The sequence below is a fragment of the Bos javanicus genome, chromosome 10 (assembly GCF_032452875.1).
Source record: "Bos javanicus breed banteng chromosome 10, ARS-OSU_banteng_1.0, whole genome shotgun sequence".
NCBI lineage: Eukaryota > Metazoa > Chordata > Mammalia > Artiodactyla > Bovidae > Bos > Bos javanicus.
This window is the reverse complement of record NC_083877.1, coordinates 96690688-96696607: the sequence shown is the minus strand read 5'-3', so window position 1 is coordinate 96696607 and position 5920 is coordinate 96690688. Positions and strand designations below refer to the sequence as shown.

The following is a 5920-nucleotide window of genomic DNA, read 5'->3' as shown; positions in this document are numbered from 1 at the left end:
TGGGTTCCACTATATACATTTAAAAGATACTTTATAATACACAGAAGCTACATGCTTTGCAACTATATAAATTCATGATGAAAAATTTTAGATGCCACCTTAAAACTGTGTGAAATTTGTATGGCTTTACAAATTATTTAAGGGAGTTCAAGAGCAAAATATCAGAAGACCACCACCAGAAAGAAAACACAAATTGATGAGTTATCAATTCCACACATGCAACAGGGTTTAGGGTAAGGAGTTAGGCACAGTGGGTGTACGAGTACACTGGCATGGCATGAAGCCCCATTTACAGGGTAAGGGACAATCTCTTAACAGAGGTGGTAAGTGGAATTTTGCTAATAAATGGGTGAGCAATTGGGGGAAGGAGAAAAGTATTCCAGGCAGGAGACATCATGACCAGAAACTCAAAGTAGAGACAAAGAAGACATCTTGTTCTAGGTTCTAGAAAAAACTTAGTGTAACCAGGATTGAGAATGTGAGTTGTTAAAAAGGAAAGAGGAGTGTAGAAAGGGAAATGGGAGGGCTTTTCCCCATCTGTTTGAAAGCTGAGGTTTATGCATTTATCATTAGGTCTATCTTTCTAAAGGAGTTATGAGTAATTGGCTTGAATTGTAATTTTCCATTTTTCATTTAGAGCCAGGGTTGCAAACATTTTCTGTAAATGGCAGGATAATAAATATTTTAGACATCAAAATCTGTTGCAACCACCCAATGCTGCTGCTGTAGCCTGAAAGCAACCTCATGTGTGTACTAAAGTCGTTCACTTGTGTCCAACTTTCTGTGACCCCATGGACTGTAGCCTGCCAGGCTCCTCTGTCCATGGAATTCTCCAGGCCAGAATACTGGTGTGGGTAGCCATTCCCTTTTCCAGGGGACCTTCCCAACACAAAGATCGAACCCATGTCTCTCATGTCTCTTGCATTGGAGGTGATTCTTTACCATCTGAGCCAGCAGGGAAGCCCAAGAATACTGGGGTGGGTAGCCTATCCCTTCTCCAGGGGATCTTCCTGACCAAGAAATCACACCGGGGTCTCCTGCATTGCAGACAGATTCTTTGTGCAGCCCGAAAGCAGCCTTAGGCAATATGTAAATGAATGAACAAAGTACTGCTTCAATAAAAATTTATTTACAAATATAAAAGTCTAAATTTCATATAATATTCTCAAGTCACAAAGTATTATTTTGTGTGTGTGTGCTTGTTTCTAGTCCAACGTTTTTGAAATGTATGAATCATTCTTAGCTCACAGATTGTGCAAAACTGTCAGTGGGTTGGCTTTGGTCCATGTAGGGCTTCCCTGGGCCTCAGCAGTAAAGAATTCACCTGCAGTGCAGGGCATATATATCTATAGGAGACATAGGTTCAATCCCTAGGTCAGACTATCCCCTCGAGAAGGAAATGACAACCCACTCCAGTATCCTTGGCGAAATCCCATGGACAGAGGAGTCTGATGGGCTACAGTCCACGGGATCACAAAAAGCTGGACATGATTTAATGGCTGAACACACCCATTACACTTAAGTTTGCTAACCCTGGATTTAAAGCCTGAGCTCAGACTACATGGAGCCCCATGAATCCAGCTCTTTTTCATCCCTCTTAACACCAAGAATTGCATCAAAATGAGGACTCTGTGGCATATAGGTTTGTTTTTCATTTTAAAAGACTTGAATCATTCATTTATTGGTGCTTCTATATAGGAAAGTCTTAGCAGTGCTGACGTCCTTCATTTTAGCAAAGATCTACTGAAGAGTTTATTCTCAACCACTAGCATTTTGAGCTTAACAGCTTTTTATCCTATGTGGTCAGCATCTAAAATTTTATCTGAGCATTTAAAAATGCATTTTACCAACATAATACAATGCGTGATGGAGAAGGAAATGGCAATCCACTGCCTGGAGAAGTCAATGGACAAAGGACCCTGGCAGGCTGCAGTCCAGGGGGTCACAAAGAGTCAGACACGAGTGAGCGACTATCATTCGCTCACAACGCAGTGATCATGGACTTCAGAATCTCTGACTTGAGTTTGTTTCTTGTCTCTACTATCTAGCTGTTGGGCAAATTATATCCTTTCACTGGGCCTCAGTTCCCTTGTGTGTAATGATAGATGTTATAATAGTAGGCTTCCTTGGTTGGGTTGTTGTGAGTCGAGACAATGGATGCAAAGCGTATAGCAGGTGCCATGTGATAAAAATGCTTTATATTTCAATTATTAACATTAACAGATTTGTATGAACACTTTTAATTTTTTATTTTAATCAACTGAAAGATTTGGCTAAATAACAAAAGGTTTTTAACGAATTCTCCATATTTTATTATTTTTGATCCTTAACCTGGAAGGCCAAGTAATCTATTTCAACTTCCTAGTGATTGTCTTGGAAGAAGAGAATTTTCCTAGGTACTGAGTCCCTCTCCCCATTCCTGATCGAATTAAATAGCCAAGGGATTCCTGAACATATTTCTGTCTGATCTCAAGTCTTGCCTAATCAATTCCTTGGTCTCTGTTGCCTGTCATTCTTCACAACGATAGCTTCCTTCTTCCAATCTTGTAAGTTAGTCCTTTTGCCAGTTCCAGGATCAGCTTGAAGCTGAAGTTGACTAAATGTGAAGCACTTTCAAGTCACTTCCTGGTTCTTGGCCTGCAGTCTCCCAAACAATCACTCTTTCACTCCCTCCTTTTCCCAGAAGACACATTCAGGCCCATCAGATTTGCATTTGGGTGTCCACTTTGGTCTTCTTCCTATTCTCATCTGAATGACTTTCCTGGACACCCCATTTCCCTCCTGGAACCAGGATCTTTTCCAGAGTATTTATGTCTTGCTCATGAATTCTCACCACATGGCTAGAATCCTGACATCTGGGAAGAAGATTCCTGTCTCCTTTGACAGGATAGTGTCTCCACTTTCCTGTACTGACGTTCCTGAATACTGGGGTATGTTTTAGTCCTGGGCTGTATCACTTGTTCTGGATTTCTGCTGTGGCCTTCTCAGGACTGAGACTTGATGTTATATAACACTGCTTACATGATCTCATCTGTGAAATGAAGCCAGTAATAGTATTTATCTCATGGGATCAAAGTGAGATGGAAATGAATTAACATGCATAAATACCTAATGGAACACCTGCACACTTAATGCTCACAGGTGCTCAATAGATAGCAGATATTCTTCTTCTCATTGCTATTAAAGTTCTTGTAGCAGTTTTTCCAAACTTCTCACTTGAGTCGTGACATTATTATGCCCCATGGGCATACTCTCTGCTCTATAATTTTTAAATGCATATTTTTCATAGAGTTAAAAAAAAGTAAATAAAAATTTTGAGCAATTATTAGAGCCAGGTTGATTTGATAAGCCACCTTATTTCACTTAATCTAAGATGACATGGATTATATGACACCATTATTTTCAGAAACACTAAGAAAAAGCACTGTCCATTGAATTATGATCTTCCATTAATTTTAAGAAGCAATTTAATTTTCTGATGTCAGAGGTGTTAAAATATCAACACATAACTTTGGAATCTTTGGATTGTCATATATTTCTTAAAATCACTCCCTAAACTACTTATTGTTTAGCACGTACCTACTATCTTTAGGAGTTCTTAATCCCTCCTGCAATTTCATAACAACTTGCGTTCTTGTGACTTCCAGTCCTCTCTGTCTGGACAACCTCTGTCTTGAACTTCGGTATTGTTCTGCTCATCAGCTTGCTTGGTATTTCTGCATAGGTACCACAAAGACACTAGATACTAGAACACACTAGAACACTAATGTGTTCAAAATTAGCTCCTTCTATTTCCCCTCATTTCTGGTCTGTAGTCTCTATTGCTTATCCTGATGAATAGTGATCCCATGCAATAGCTCAAACCCCCAGACTAGGGCTCATCTCTGATCCATCCCGCCCCTCAGCCTGCAGCTTCTGAGGATTCCACTTCTCGTCTTGCTTCTAAGTCACCCGGTAACTCTGCTTTCACTCCTGTTCTTCCCGGGCATTTCCTGGTCTACCTGCTTCCAGAATGCACTGTCCTGTCTGCAGCCACCTCCTCCCATCACCCATTCCACAGAGCAGACTTGACTTCCCAGGTCCCAGATACATTCAGTGTTCTTTGCATAGAGATTCAGGGGCTCCATATTCCCTTGACCATCAAGCCCCAAACCCTTAGCATGCCCAGGCCAAGCCCTTGCATGATCGGTCTCCCCTAGGCCTGCTCTAATTCCTCCCCTCACGCATCAGCCTCCTCCCACCACACTCTTTTCCTTGGCTGTGCCAACCCCTGACCTGTCCTAGAATGAGACATTTCCTCCCTGGGTGCTCCTTTGCAAAGGTTTCTTCTCTCTCTTTCCTTCCTGCCCTTTCTCTCCCTGCTCTCTCCCTGCCACCCTCTCCCCTCCCCCTATTTCCCCTCCCCCTTCTCTCTTCTTCCCCTTTATCTTTCTCAGCTGCTGCCACTTCTAAGAAGCCTTTCCCATCCTCAGGTCTGAGGTGGATGCTGCTGCTCCGTTTCCAGACTCTGCAAGTGGCCCTGGAGTTCTGGGTTGTATTTTGTTCCCACTCGACTGGCTCCCAAGGCAGCTTCTCGCAGGTGGATGTTTTTAGTTTTACATGGCTGTCTAACAAAATCCCTCCAAACTCAGTCGCTCAGAACAACCAAGCGTCTTGTCTTCTCTCTCATGGTTCTGTGGGTTGACTGGGCTCAGCTGGAACATTCTCACTTGAGGTCTTGCCTGGATGTAGTCAGATGACAGTTGGAGTCCTGTGAAACCTGGCCTGGACCAGATGGAAAGATGCTCCTCCCCAGATGTGGCGGTAATGCTGGCGGCTGGCTATGAGCTCACCTGGGTCCGTCTAGGAGTATCTCCAGGTGTCCCATCTGGGTGGCTTGAGTTTCTCTCAGCATGGCAGCTGGGTTCTTAGAAAGAGTCCCCCAAGAGTGAGCTTTCCAAGAGGCCCGAGGAGGTGCTTCTGGTCCTCTGATGGTCTGGACTCAGAAATTCCAGAACTTCTGATGCATTCTAGTGATCAAAGTGGTCACAGAGCAGAGCACAGGAAGAAATCCACCGATGGGATGTCACAGAGCACACTGCCACGGATCATGGAGGATGAGGGATGTGGCCACGACCGTCTTTGGAAGCGCCATCTGTCACAATGGCGTAGTCTCTCTGAACTCTGTCTTCCCAGCAACAAGCACTGTGCCTGGCACACAGGAAGTGTTAATTGTCCCCTAAGCAGAATAATAAGCTGATTAAAAGCGTGGCCTCTGAATCCAGACCTCCCTGGGTTGCTATTCCTAGCTGTTCTATTTTCCTAGCCCTGGGGTCTTTGATGAGGTATGCCTCAATGGTCATAGTGGTGAAACACAGATAGACTCCAACTCACAGTGGGCTCATGAGGAATAACCAGGTTAATATATGTAAAGGCTTTAGGGCCACACGCCTGGCTCAAATACCCACCAAATTAGCCACTATCACAAACAGGAGGGAGAGGAGAAGGGCTCACTGTTGCAGTGTTCCCCCTCCTCCGGGTCTTGTTCAGACCTTCCAAATCTGTTTCTTCTGTTATAAACCAGTGGGCAATACCTGGCTAAGCCCCATGTTGCCATGGTAATTAAATCCCTACATATGACATCCTATTTTGGCAACCTAGAATATTCCTCTAGTGACATGCATACTACTGCCAAATGCCTTGAGATTTGTTCAGTGTGTGCTATATATTTATTAGCTACGTCCTTGTTTCAAAGTACTCAGACAACTTTGAACTTTCTCAGGGACTGAGATCCTATCTTATGCTGTCTGCGCACGACTGCCTTAGAATCTACACCACCAGAGAGATGTCAGGCGTGGAATAGAGACTTGTCATTAACATCTCATTTTCTTGACATGCTACTAATTAAAGAGTATTTATGAAGAAAATCCCACTTATCCCG

General features: G+C 43.3%; 1 long non-coding RNA gene across 1 annotated transcript; it reads right to left on the bottom strand.

Annotated features, from left to right (window-relative positions):
• Positions 1 to 2224: 2224 nt before the first annotated feature.
• LOC133255062 (uncharacterized) lies at positions 2225 to 5203 on the bottom strand. Its single transcript, XR_009738857.1, has 2 exons — positions 4833 to 5203; positions 2225 to 3031 (listed from the first exon to the last, which is right to left on the bottom strand). It is a non-coding gene; the product is annotated as an uncharacterized LOC133255062 (long non-coding RNA).
• Positions 5204 to 5920: the final 717 nt, after the last annotated feature.